The following is a 13199-nucleotide window of genomic DNA, read 5'->3' on the forward strand; positions in this document are numbered from 1 at the left end:
TTTAAAGATTTTATTTATTTATTTGACAGAGATAGAGACAGCCAGCGAGAGAGGGAACACAAGCAGGGGGAGAGGAAGAAGCAGGCTTCCAGCAGAGGAGCCTGATGTGGGGCTCGATCCCAGAACGCCGGGATCACGCCCAGAGCCGAAGGCAGACGCTTTAACGACTGAGCCACCCCGGCGCCCCAGATGTGCTGTGTTCAAACCCAGGCCGTGGTGGGAGAGGCCAGGGTGGAGGAGAGGAGGTGCAGGGGTAAGTTACCCTGGGGCGTGCTGGGTTGGCGCCCCGACTGTAGCCCACAAAGTCCCGCTCCAAGCTCAGCAAGCCAGTAGGCAGGGTGAGGAGGTCGCTGCAAACAGCTTGACACATAGCCCCTCAGGTGCTTGGGGAGCCTTGACTCCCTTCCTGTTATCGTGGGCATTTGGGGACAGTAAGAAGGGTATGCAGAACGGAGGGGTAAAGGAACCTTTGGACTTTGTTAACAGTCTTTTAGCTATAGTAAGAGACGTTCTCAGAGTAGGGAAGGCAACAGAAAGACCAAGGCAGGGCGGAGGGGGGTTTTGCTCGTGCCCTGAAGGCACAGAGAAGCACCCCAGAAGATGCGCTCTGGCTGCTTGGAGACCTCAGAAGCCGGCAGGGACCTCGTTGGGGATGCCACGGAGCTCTTACCTACAAAATCAAGCAGAAGTCTCTTGAGTGGGTTTAGCTGTGAAACAGTCCCTTCATTCCAGCTCAACTTTGGAGGACATAGAGTTGTTAGTACATACCGTCCTGCACATAGTCGAGCGACTGGCTCATGAATTATTAGTAACTGCTGACTGCCCTATTGCGAGTGGTGTTTCCCAAGAGCTGTAGCCTGGCCTTTGCCTCCCTTCTCCTGACTCAACTCGGTTTTAGCACATTGACTTGGTCACCCAAAACGTGGCTCCTTCTGTCTGCATTCCTCAATTTAGCTCACAGAAACAAGCACACACTTCTTCCCCTTTAGGGCCACTGGGGTCAACAAACGTCATTTGACTTGCTTGAAGGTGTGTTGAAGCCAAAAGCAATTTCCTTCCAGAGTCCTGGACTCCACAGGGCCTGCTGGGAACTCCCCAGCCCCAGAGCACAGAGCTGGGTTTTCTGCTCCATGCCACTGGGGCTGGGGCTCTTCCCACTGATACCCTGCTGTGGCCTGAATGTTTGTGTCCCACCCCCAAATTCATATATTGAAGTCCTAATGCCCAACACGATGGCATTAGAAGGTGGACTTTGGGGGCGCCTGGGTGGCTCACGTGGTTAGGTGACTGCCTTCGGCTCAGGTCAGGATCCTGGAGTCCCAGGATCGAGTTCCGCATCCAGCTCTGCTCAGCAGGGAGTCTGCTTCTCCCTCTGACCCTTCCCCCCTTATGCTCTCTCTCTCTCTCAAATAAATAAATAAAATCTTAAAAAAAAAAAAAAAAGAAGGTGGACTTTGGGAAGGAATGTCAGCCATGAGGGTGAAGCCCTCACGCGTGGGATGGGTGCCTTCTGAAAGAGGCCCCAGGGAGATCCCGAGCTCCTTCTGCCCTGGGAGGACGCAGCACGAAGGTCCCGGCTGTGACCCAGGAAGAGAGGTCCCATCAGCTTTCTCGCCCTGATCTCAGGCTTCCAGCCCCCAGAACTGTGAGCAGTAACTTTCTGTTGTTGATAAGCTATCCATTCTGTGGTAAGTTGTTATAGCCGCCCGCATGGACGAACGCATACCCCGATCTGATAGATGAGAACGGGGTCCAGGCAAGCCAACTCAATTCACCTTTTGGAAAACTTTTTATTATGAAAAATTTCCAATGTAGGGACATATAGGCAGAACATTATGTGAGCACCCTTATGCCCAGGGCCTGGACTCAACCACTGTTAACATTTTGACATATTTGCTTGTTATTTATCTGAATTTTTATGGAACCCCTTCACATCAGATTCTTCGGCTTGTGTCTCCGAAGAAACACCGACCTCCTTACACACACCGCAGTGACATTAGCACTCCTAACAAAATGAAAATGATCTCTTAACAGCACCTAATACTCAGTCTATAGTCAAGCTCCCCAAACATCCCCACCTTACATATAAGGCCTTTTTCTTGTGCCTGAGATAAAAATGTATTAGACCTGTTCTGGAACAGTGAAGGTCAAGATCACAGGAGATTCCGACACCAATAACCAATCAGGGCAAGAGGGGGCAATTAATTTCCATATCTCTAGGGTCTAGACAGGCATCTGGGTCCTCAGGCACTTAGGGCAGCTTGTGAAGACTGATGAACGAGGTGCTATGTTATCAGCAATCTGTGGATGCAAATTGCAAAGGGAACAAGACGATGAATTCTGCCTGAAGGATGTCCAGGAAGGGACCCTGGGGCTGAGGCTTGAAGCGTGAGAAAGCATGTGGTGCGCGGAGGCACTATCCTGCGTTGCTTGGCGTGTCTGGTGTCCTGTGGGGGTGTGGGGGGGCTCCTAGAGGAGAACGCCTCGTGACCACTCAGGGCAGCCATGCTGGAGTGAATTTGCACAGCTCCGAACGCACAGCGACCATGGCTCTCAGTGGGGAATCAGCAGAGGTGGCAGGGTCACCTGCTCAGACAGAGATTTGAGAAGAACACTCTGGGGGTGGCTCAGAAGCCGGACTGGGCCGGGGGCCTGTAGTTGACCCATGTGACGGATGTCAAGGGCACTGACAGTGTGCGGGGAGGAGAACATTTCACAGGACCTAATGATGGACAAAAAGGAGAGCAGCTGGAGAGACTCTGATATTTTCGGGTCGGATAGCTGGAGAGGCAGCGATGTGCCTACTGAGAGGAGAGACACAGGAGGGGAAGCAAGGTTGTAGCTGAGATTGACATTAAGCCGAAACCCACTGGCCCGTGGGCTATACCCGGCAGAGATGCGGGGTGGGACCCTCGGCCCGTGGCCCACACTCAGATGGCCCTCGGGGTGAGGTCCCGGCTGGAAGCCAAGGCTGCCCAGCTATCCATCTGCTTCTAAGTAGGAACCTGTGCCTGCAGGGGTGCGTGTTGCTCCTAGGCGTGTGGTGGCCAAGCCCAGGAGACAGTGGAGAAGAAAGTGGGTGAGAGACCACCCATGCCATCTGGGAGGAAAGTGCCTTTCTAGCACATTTCCAGCCTCAGGCTCTCATACAGATAAGCTCCTTTCTTAGGCAACATAATTTAATACATCTTAATTCAGCAACTACTATATTCCAGTGCAGCTGAGAGATCAGAAATCCAATGTGCTGTGTGGACTTCAGCCACTGTTTGTCGACGGAGTCCCTACAGTCTGTGTGCAGCACCTTCTTGCCATCGTGCCTCAGGGCGGACTTCCAGAGCCTGACCTCCCTGGCTCCCTGCAGCTCCCTCTCGGGGTCTGTGCAGCCTGGTCTCCTTCTCCCACGTGGGCCTTCCCCCTTCCTCTCCAAGTCCTGGCCGAGCACCTGCTCTGGAGCCTGGCCTGACTTCGTTCCAGTGTGACCGTGGGTGCATCAGACCAGGGGAGAGTCAAGTCCCGTGAGGGAAGGGCTGCCCAGGCGCAGTGCCTGCCAGAGTGCTCCGTCAGTGTGGGTGACCAAGGCCACCGCAATGCAGGCGACAGCCAGCTGGACTTCCGCTCCCGGCCAAGGGTCAGTACCGGATACGGAAGCTGCTTCTCACTTACCGGGACTACGTTATGGAGAACACGACGCTTAAAGCTCAGAGACACTTGAGCAAGCATCTAACCCGATTTCATGTGTTTTATAACACATGTTATCAAGTTGCCTTGCAACTTCCAGATTCTGTGCTTGTGGCAAGTTTTCGTTACATTGCTTTTCTTAGGGGCTCCACTTTCTTTATTTCTAGTAATCCCTGACCGTCTGTATTCCTTACCAACTCTCAAGGGGTTGCAGTGAGGGTTACATGAGGTAAGCTTTTGAAACACACTGTCAGCTGTCAAGCACGAGAAAAAGTTAGGTCTTATTATGGCACTGATAAAAAAAAAAATTGAGTTTCGGAAAGGGGCTAACTCGAATTCTGTTGACCACATAACCAGGGCATCTTCTGCAGAACTGTCAGTAAGGTGAAGAATTTCTTTCAGTTTGCATCACTATTTCCCAGAGCCAAAGTGCCCGGTATTCCCTAGCTCCATATTGCTTTCCAGTAAAGCTTACCGTTAAAAAAAAAATCCCACGTATTTATTTATACTAAGGTATAATGATTGCTATCTCACTCAGCAAGCATTTCCTGAGTGTCGCACCAGTTATTCCGCACCCCACTCCCAATCCATTCTCTGCTCTCCTCTGCCCGGCCCTGGGCTCCAGGAGGCTGACCCACGGGGTTGCACTAGGGGTGCCTTGCCCTTTGGCTTCCAATGGGTTTCCTTAACAGGAGGCACTGGTGGCCTTTCTCTAAGAGTAAAAACAATTGTATTGCGGGGCGCCTGGGTGGCTCAGTCGTTTAGCGTCTGCCTTTGGCTCAGGACGTGATCCCGGCGTTCTGGGATCGAGCCCCGCATCAGGCTTCTCTGCTGGGAGCCTGCTTTTCCCTCTCCCACTCCCCCTGCTTGTGTTCCCTCTCTCGCTGGCTGTCTCTCTCTGTCAAATAAATAAATAAAATCTTAAAAAAAAAACACAATTGTATTGCAAACTAGCATGCATACGATAACGTGCACAGTTCTTTATTGTACGACTCATACAATTTGTATGTTTATGAGACAGTCAGATCGAGATAAAGAATATTTGCCACAGCCCAGTAGGCTTCCTCTTGCTCCTTCTTGGCAGTAGCCCCCCTGCCCCCTGCCCACAGTGGTCACGCTATTTTGGCTTCCATCTCTATCACCACAGGTGAGTTTTGCATGCTCTTCAACTTCAGATAAACTGAATCCTGCAGGACCTTCTCTTTTCTCTTGGCTTTATTTGCTCCACATTTGTCTGTGAAATTCATCCACATTGCAGCATAAATTAGTAGTTTGCTCGTTTTTAGTACAACCCAGTAGAATTCCATTGTGTTTTCCAGTGTCTCTCACGCGAACTGGGCTTGAGAGATGAGTCCGAGGCAGCCCTCCCTGTAGGAGCTCACCCCAAGTGAGGGTGCAGACATGTCCCCAGATACTTACAGCGCAGGGTGCCGCAGGAGGAAGGGGAACAGCATCCATTTTTTCCCTCTGGAAAAGCAGGGAAGGTTTCAGGGAGGAACTGAGTGTTGACAGGATGAAGGAGTTGTCTAGAAAAATGTGAACAGCCATCCAGGGGCAGAAGCAGTGTTTGTAAAGACCCAGAGGCATGAAGTGCCCGGCTCGCTCGACGTAGCCGGATGGAGGGCAGAGTAGTCAGAGGGACAGAGCGACGTGGGGAGGGGACACATTTGAAGAGAGGGAAGATTTTGCAAACCTCAGGAATATAGTTCTTTTTTTTTTTATTTGTCAGAGAGAGAGAGAGGACAAGCAGGGGAAGTGGCAGGGGCAGAGGGAGAAGCAGGCTCCCTGCTGAGCAAGGAGCCCAGTGTGGGGCTCGATCCCAGAACCCTGGGATCATGACCTGAGCTGAATGCAGCTGTTTGACCGACTGAGCCACCCAGGTGCCCCTCAGGAATATAGTTCTGACGGAAAAACATGTCTCAGGAACAGGCTTGTCTAGGAGGTCCGGCCTGGCCATTTGCATTTCCACCAGAACAGGTGTGGGTCCCAGGGCCTCCGAAACCTAGTCACCTACACAGAGAACGATGCCTTGGCCATGAGCCAGGTAACAAAAATTCGAGGTGAATTTTCACAAAATTGGGGAGCATTGCTTGTGTTGGACTACGCTGTGTTTTTTCTCACGCTTTAACTGAGGAGACCAGGGATCACAATTAGGAAAGAGGAACTGGGGCATCAGAGTGTGTTTATAGGCAGGAGGGCAGGGCTATGGATGGGGCATCAGCCAATTCACACTTTAAAGTCCCCGGGGGCTGCTGAGGCCGTGGTCTGGCAGAGGTCTCCAGAGAGCCAGAGTACACCGTCTTCAGTATTCCAGAAGCTTCTGTTCCACATCCGGAGGAGCCGTAACCTGGGCAGAGTGTCAGGCCCACTGGGGGGTGTGTTCCAGCTCTGCCACGTGCTGGGAGTGAGAGCCTGGACGAGTCACCCCGCCGCCTGCGGCTTGGCCGTGGTAGCTCAGAACTGGCTGAGCGGAGGGTCAGCTCCCCGGGCTAGGCCGGAGGCAGATCCACAGGTCCGAGCAGGGTAAGCAAGCAACCCCGTGAGAGGCGGGGCAGGCAGGAAATTTCTGTGGCGTGAGCAGCCCTCCGTCTGGACAACTGCTTCTCCAACTAGATTAAAAGCAAAAGTGCCATTAGATTCTGGAATGGGCATTAAGGTTTTCACTATTTCTTGTGTAGCCTGCACAGAAGCCTCAGTGTTGAGTTACTGCCTGCCTATGTCACCGTGTCACCCCACCGCAGTGACTCTCAACCTTTTGGGGTTCCAGATCCCTTAAATCGCTGAGGAAGGCTCTAGACCTTTTCTCCAGAGAGTCTCCTGTGATCGACCCGCTTCGTGGGGTTCCATGTGCCACAGGCTGCGAGGCCGGCTCGGCTGGGAGGAAGGGCCCGTCCCTGTGGCCCCAGGCTGGCCCTTGGTGAGCAGGCTGGGCCTGGCTGGCAACGACCCGGGATCATGGGCCCCCGTCCCTGCCTGACACTCATGTAGGCTGTTCTCATTACTGGGGCTGGAGGTTTCTTTTCCTACCAAATATAGGAAAAAAAGGTGATGTTCTTTTCTGCTGACTTCAATTTGAATTTTTCTCTCCAAAGCAAGTGCCCACAGAAGCCTGTGGTTTGGGGCTAATTGCGGGGTGAACGGGCCTCACTTTTCCCAGCTGGGCAGAAGGGCAAAGCAGAGCTCCGCTTTTCACCACGAGTTGTGCCAACATTAGCAACAGCGTGTCTGTGGAAAGTAGCACCAGACTCCTCGCACAAATACCTTGTCACTATGAGCCATTTTTCATGAAAACATTACAGATGGGGCAACATCTCAGACCACCAGTGCTGGCCCGCTTCCTGCCCAGGTCCTCTGTCCCGTGGGAATCCTCCCAGGCCTTTTTCTAGGTGGTCATATACATACGAGGATTACTTTGTGTATTTCTTTACGTAACTGGTGTATTATACGTAACGCTGTGCAACGTGCTCTTTCATTCACCGATATGTAGTCCTGCAGTCTCAGTCCGCACTGCCCTCCTCAGCGCTTTGAGCCGCTGCATCTGTTCACCGCATGGAGATAATGTCTTCACAACATTTCCCCCCTTGCTCAGTTTTGAGCTGTTTCCAATTGCTCATGAGTAGACACAGTGCTGTACTAATCGTTCTCATCAATGCATCCTGTGTGGATGCCGTTTCTCTGGGTATAACACCAAGAGACGGAGTTGTTGGCTCTTAGGCTGTGCACATTTTTTTTTAAAGTGGGCTCCTTGCCCAAGTGCGGAGCCCGACATGGGGCTTGAACTCGCGAGCCTGAGATCCAGACCTGAGCTGAGATCAAGAGTCGGACACGTAATCGACTGGGCCACCCAGGTGCCCCATTTTTTTTTTTAAGTAAGTTCCATGCCCAGTGTGGGCTTGAACTCATGATCCTGAGATCAAGAGTCCCACGTTCCACCAACTGAGCCAGCCGGGGGCCCCGGGGTATGCAAGTTTTAAAATGTGAGTAGAGGGGCGCCGGGATGGCTCAGTCGTTAAGCGTCTGCCTTCAGCTCAGGGCATGATCCCGGCGTTATGGGATCAAGCCCCACGGCAGGCTCCTCCGCTGGGAGCCTGCTTCTTCCTCTTCCACTCCCCCTGCTGTGCTCCCTCTCTCGCTGGCTGTCTCTCTCTCTCTGTCAAATAAATAAATAAAATCTTTAAAAAAAATAATTTAATACCTGTCACTTACGCTTTCCTTCAAAACTTACTCAAAAACTTAGCTTTTTAAAGCATGTCAAAATGGTTTTCAAAAATGGAAAAAGAGTGACTTATGAGGAATATGCTTAAGAAAATGTCCAAACTCACTAATGATCAAAGGAATATGAATTTAAAAAATAACCAGAGGCCACCTTCTGCCTCCTGTCTTTTAGTAAAGATTTTTTAAAAACCAACACTGGTGAGAAAGCAGTAAAATAAGAATTTATACTCTGCTGGTCAGTGTATAAACTGTTCCACTTCTTTGGAAAGTAATTCAAGAGCATGGATCATGAATATGAAAAATGACCATTACCTTTGATCTGTTCATTCTTCTTCAGGGAATCCGTTCTGGCAAACCCTGGCAGCATTTATGCGTGTTTCATCTTCTCCATCCGCCGCTGAGCTCCCTGCCTCTCCCACAGACTGGATCCCAGGGGGGATCCCGTCAAGGCTCAGAACACGCACACACCCCTCAGTTGCCCCGTTCCTCCCCCGCGGTGGGCCTGAGCCTCAGCCCCTGGTCTGGGCCCTCGGCAGCCGCCAGCTTCCACTCCACTCTGCAGGAAGGATCTCTCTGACTTTGCTGGCTGAGGAAACCAGCCTCTTGCCTGCACGGTTCAGTGTCCTGGGGCGGGGGGAGGGATGGAGCCAGACCTCGGAGCCTGGGAGGAGGCAGCTCCCACCTCCGCGCATGCGTGTCCAAGCCCCCAGGACTTGGGGTGCCCCCGCCAGCAAGAGTGCACCCCGGCTGTGAGGGAGGCTTCAGCACGGCGATGGGATTAGTCATGTTCTCGGGACAGACTCTTCCTTTTTAGGGGAGGTGGACCGAGTCCTGACTGCAACCCCAGGGCCAGAACCGCACGGCCCTGTGCGAAAACGGTGCGGTTTTGACACTTATAGCAGAGCGATAAATAAAGCATGTGTTTCAGGCTCTTTCACTTGACGAGTTCATCACCACGTTCATTAAATGAGGTGTCTGGATTCAATGGCCACGCACTCAGAAAGGGGGGAGCTTTCGTACGAAAGAAATGGTGATGGACAAAGTACTAACAGCTCTTAGATATAGAGAGCAAACTGGTGTTTGCCGAGGGCAGGTGGCTGGGTGGGGGTGGGGGGCTGAAGCAGGTGAAGGGGACTAAGATGCACTCACTTCCAATTAGAAAACCAATCATGGAGCTGAAAAGTACAGCCTGGGCGTTGAGTCAATAACACCGTAGTAACGGGATGCGGTGCCGGATGGTGACGGCACTTGGCGTGGTGGGCGCTGCTCACAGAGCTGCCAGGTCGCTATGTTTTATATGACTAACATGACCTCGTACGGCAGCTACACTTCAACAACAACAACAACAACAACGACAACAATAATAATAAAGGAATTGTGCTAAAGCAGAATCTTCTGCATCTTCCCCACTCCATGAAAGCACAACACCTAGGATTGGCCTAGAGACAGGCAGTTCCTACCTTTCCACTTTGTAATGGAGCCAGTTTGTGATGGTGGACTCCCAGGGATCATGCCAATAGATGGTAACTGCTTAAGGGAGAGAAAAAACCCCTGGAATCCCCTAATAAAAGTTGTCTACAGACCGCATTCACAACTGATATACAACATACTTCTTCTTGTTGTTTTTTTAATAGCTATACCCTAATTATTATTGTCTTCCTGAGCCCTTCCACTTCCATTTCTATTAAATTTGCAATTTCTGACAGTCATTCAGTATATGGATCTGTTGAGGTGGTCAATAAACATTGCCAAAAATAGAAAGGAAAGAAAAGAAGAGAAGAGAAAAAAGCTTGCCACCTTTCCCTCTCTGTGAATTTAAAACTCAATCATATCACATTTCTCTCTATCTACCTACGCAAGTGGTAAGAAGATAAATAAGGCCTGTAAAAAGTTCTTAGGCGCTGCTGAGGTCTTAGGTGAATCCCTTAGAATGAGCTAGGAACGATTTGTAATTCCCAAACCATACCCGCACCAGTGACACACACACACTCACACACACTCACAGGCCTCGGTCAGAATCGTGGGGTTGAATTACGTGAAGCCTGTCTTTCCAAGTTGCTCAGAAAACTACTAATAGCATTTGCCTTAGTGAATGGCACTGGGGAGAAGAGAGACAGAGATGGAGAGGAAATTTAATTTTTATTCTATAATCTTCCATACTTTTTGAATTTTGTACCTTTCAACTTAGAACACATACATGTATTACCAATTTAAAATAGGAATCAATTAGTGTTATTTTTCTTATTGAGAGAGTGTGTGACAGTGGGGGAGGGGCGGGGGAGAGAGAGAATCTTAAGCAGGCTCCACATCCAGGGCAAGGTCCGATGCAGGGCTCCATCTCACCACCCCAAGATCATGACCCGAGCCGAAATCAAGAGTTGGATGCTTAAACGTCTGAGCCACCCACTGGCAGTGTTATTTTTTTAAATTTAGCTCCACACGCTCTTTAGTTGTTTCTGAGTAAATATAAATACATAATTACGGAGAAATCCTAAAAAGAAAATAAGACCGACTGAATGGCAAGTCAATCCAATGGGCAAAAGGAAAATCTTTTTTTCAACCAATAGGGCCAGAACAGCTAGATATTTATATAGAAAAAATAAGGCTTGGCCCATATTTCACTCCATCTACAAATATTAATTCAAGATGGATCACAGGTCTCAATATAAGAGCCAGAACCATAAAGCTTCTAGAAGAAAACAATAGGAAACAATCTTTGTGACTTTAGGGTAGACAAAGATTTCTTGGACATGACAAAAAGCACTAATTACAAAACAAAAATGTGATAAATTGTATTTCATTAAATTTTAACATGTTCTGCTTATCAAACAATAATCTTCAGAAATTGAGTAATCAAGCTACAAACTGGGGGAAATATTTGGAAAAATATATCTGATTTTAGCCAGCATGTTTAGAGAACTAACAGAAAAGTGGAAAGACAGCCCACAGAATAGGAGAAAATATTTGTAAATCATATATCTGATAAGGGTCTAATATCCAGAATATATAAAGAATTTTAACAACTCAACAATAAAAATAACTCAATTAAAAAAAAACAGTCAAAGAATGTAAATATATCCCAGGACTCTGGGATCACGCCCTGAGCCGAAGGCAGACGCTTAACCGCTGTGCCACCCAGGCGCCCCAGAATACTACTCTTTGATAAAAAGAAACCAGGTATTGGTCTACACAGCAATGAGTGACTCTTGAAGACATGCTGAGTGAAAGGAGCCAGACGGGAAAGCGCGTCTTGCAGGATGCCAGCTGTGTGAAGCCAGAGCTCAGACGCAGTGATCTGAGTGGAGAGGAAGGAGAACACTGGCTGTCTTGGGTAGGGGCGGCCGCAGACTAGAAAGGGGCAGTGGCAACGCTGTAGAGTAACGGAGAAATCTGCATCTTGATGAGGGTGCTGGTTACATGGGTATAGACGTTTGTCGAAGCACGAACACTACACCTAAACGCTGTGCGTTTTATAGTATGTGATTCTAAGCTCCATTAAAAAATACGTATCGAGGGGTGCCTGGGTGGCACAGCGGTTAAGCGTCTGCCTCTGGCTCAGGGCGTGATCCCGGCGTTGTGGGATCGAGCCCCACATCAAGCTCCTCCGCTATGAGCCTGCTTCTTCCTCTCCCACTCCCCCTGCTTGTGTTCCCTCTCTCGCTGGCTGTCTCTGTCTCTGTCGAATAAATAAAATCTTTAAAAAAAATACATATCGAGTGACAGAAGTCAGTAAGTGGTTGCCTGGGGGCGGGGGTGGGTGCTGACAGGAAGGAGGCACAAGTAACTTTCCGGGTGATGGAAATGTTTATATCTTGTTTGGAATAATCAAAACGCACCAAACTGAACTTATAAGAACAGTATAATTTACTGTATGTAAATGATACCTCAATACAAAATAATGTAAAAATATAAAATAAATAATTCTGCAAAAAAGAGAGAACAGTAGTAAGACCAATAGGCATCATATTTAAAAAAATAAATTCAATTAATTAACATATAGTGTATTATTAGCTTCAGAGGTAGAGGTCAGTGATTCATCAGTCTTATGTAACACCCAGGGCTCATTCCATCACGTGCCCTCTTTAATGCCCAGCGCCCAGTTACCCCATCCCCCACCCCCGCCCCTCCAGCAACCCTTAGTTTGTTTCCTATGACTAAGAATCTCTTGTACCCCTGAAACAAATACATTATATGTTAATTTAAAAAAAGAATCTCTTATGGTTTGTCTCCCTCTCTGATTTTGTCTTGTTTTATAAAATATTTTTAATTGTGATAAAAAACACGTAAGATTTACCATGATAACCGTTTTCTAAGAGCGCAGGTCGGTAAAGTATATCCACGCTGTTGTGCAACAGATCTCTAGAACATTTTCCTCTCGTAGTACTGAATCTCCACATCCATTCAATAGTAACCCCCCATGAGCGCCTCCCCAGCCCCTGGCAGCCACCATTCTACTTTCTGTCTCTTTAAATTTGACTACTCGAAGGCTCAGGTAAGTGAAAGCATACAGTGTTTGTCTTTTTCTATTTACTTTTAGCATAATATCCTCAAGTTTTATTCATGCTGCATATTGCAGAGTTTCCTTCCTTTTTAAGGCTGGATAATATTTCATTGTGTGAATATATCACATTTTGTACTTCTATTCATCTGCCAGGGGACATGGGTTATTTCCACCTCTTGGCGATTGTGAATAATGCTGCTGGGAACATGGGTGTAAAAATGTGGCATCAAGTTTTTTTTAAATGTAAAACCAGGGTAGCACAGACTATCTTATTTTTTATTTTTTATTTTTTTGGAGAGAGAGTGAGCATGAGCGTGGGGGCAGGGAGAGGCAGACTCCCCACTGAGCAGGGAGCCCAACTCAGGACTCAATCCCATAACCCTGGGGTCATGACTTGAGCTGAAGACAGATGCTTAACTGACTGAGCCACCCAGGCGCCTAGACTATCTTATTGTCACCTTTTACTTCCTTTTCATCATTGACCTTGCTGTTGATCAGAAATTCATCAGAGGCCTGTGCAGTAACAGAGTATGACACCCATACCAAGCGCTGGAATCCCAACATGACAGATCCTAAAACGTCTTTGGAGGCAATGTAGAAATACAGTTGGAGGTTATTCCAAGCCAAAAGACAGCAAAGGTCATCTGTTGTATGTGCCCAGGGACAAGATCCTCTGGACTGTAGGAGCAGTGGCTCTAACTTTCTTACACAACTCCTGGCCCCATTTGGCTCCTGGCTTGGCCCTCTACCCCAACTGGAGTTGTCCCGGAAAGCCTGCAGGGAACGACGAGGTGTGTATCTACTG

General features: G+C 48.9%; 1 long non-coding RNA gene across 1 annotated transcript; it reads left to right on the forward strand.

The window, feature by feature from the left end:
- Nucleotides 1-112: 112 nt before the first annotated feature.
- LOC103673364 lies at nucleotides 113-8825 on the forward strand. Its single transcript, XR_571383.2, has 2 exons — nucleotides 113-253; nucleotides 8231-8825. It is a non-coding gene; the product is annotated as an uncharacterized LOC103673364 (long non-coding RNA).
- Nucleotides 8826-13199: the final 4374 nt, after the last annotated feature.

This window comes from Ursus maritimus, unplaced genomic scaffold, assembly GCF_017311325.1.
Source record: "Ursus maritimus isolate PB19 unplaced genomic scaffold, ASM1731132v1 scaffold_33, whole genome shotgun sequence".
Lineage (NCBI taxonomy): Eukaryota > Metazoa > Chordata > Mammalia > Carnivora > Ursidae > Ursus > Ursus maritimus.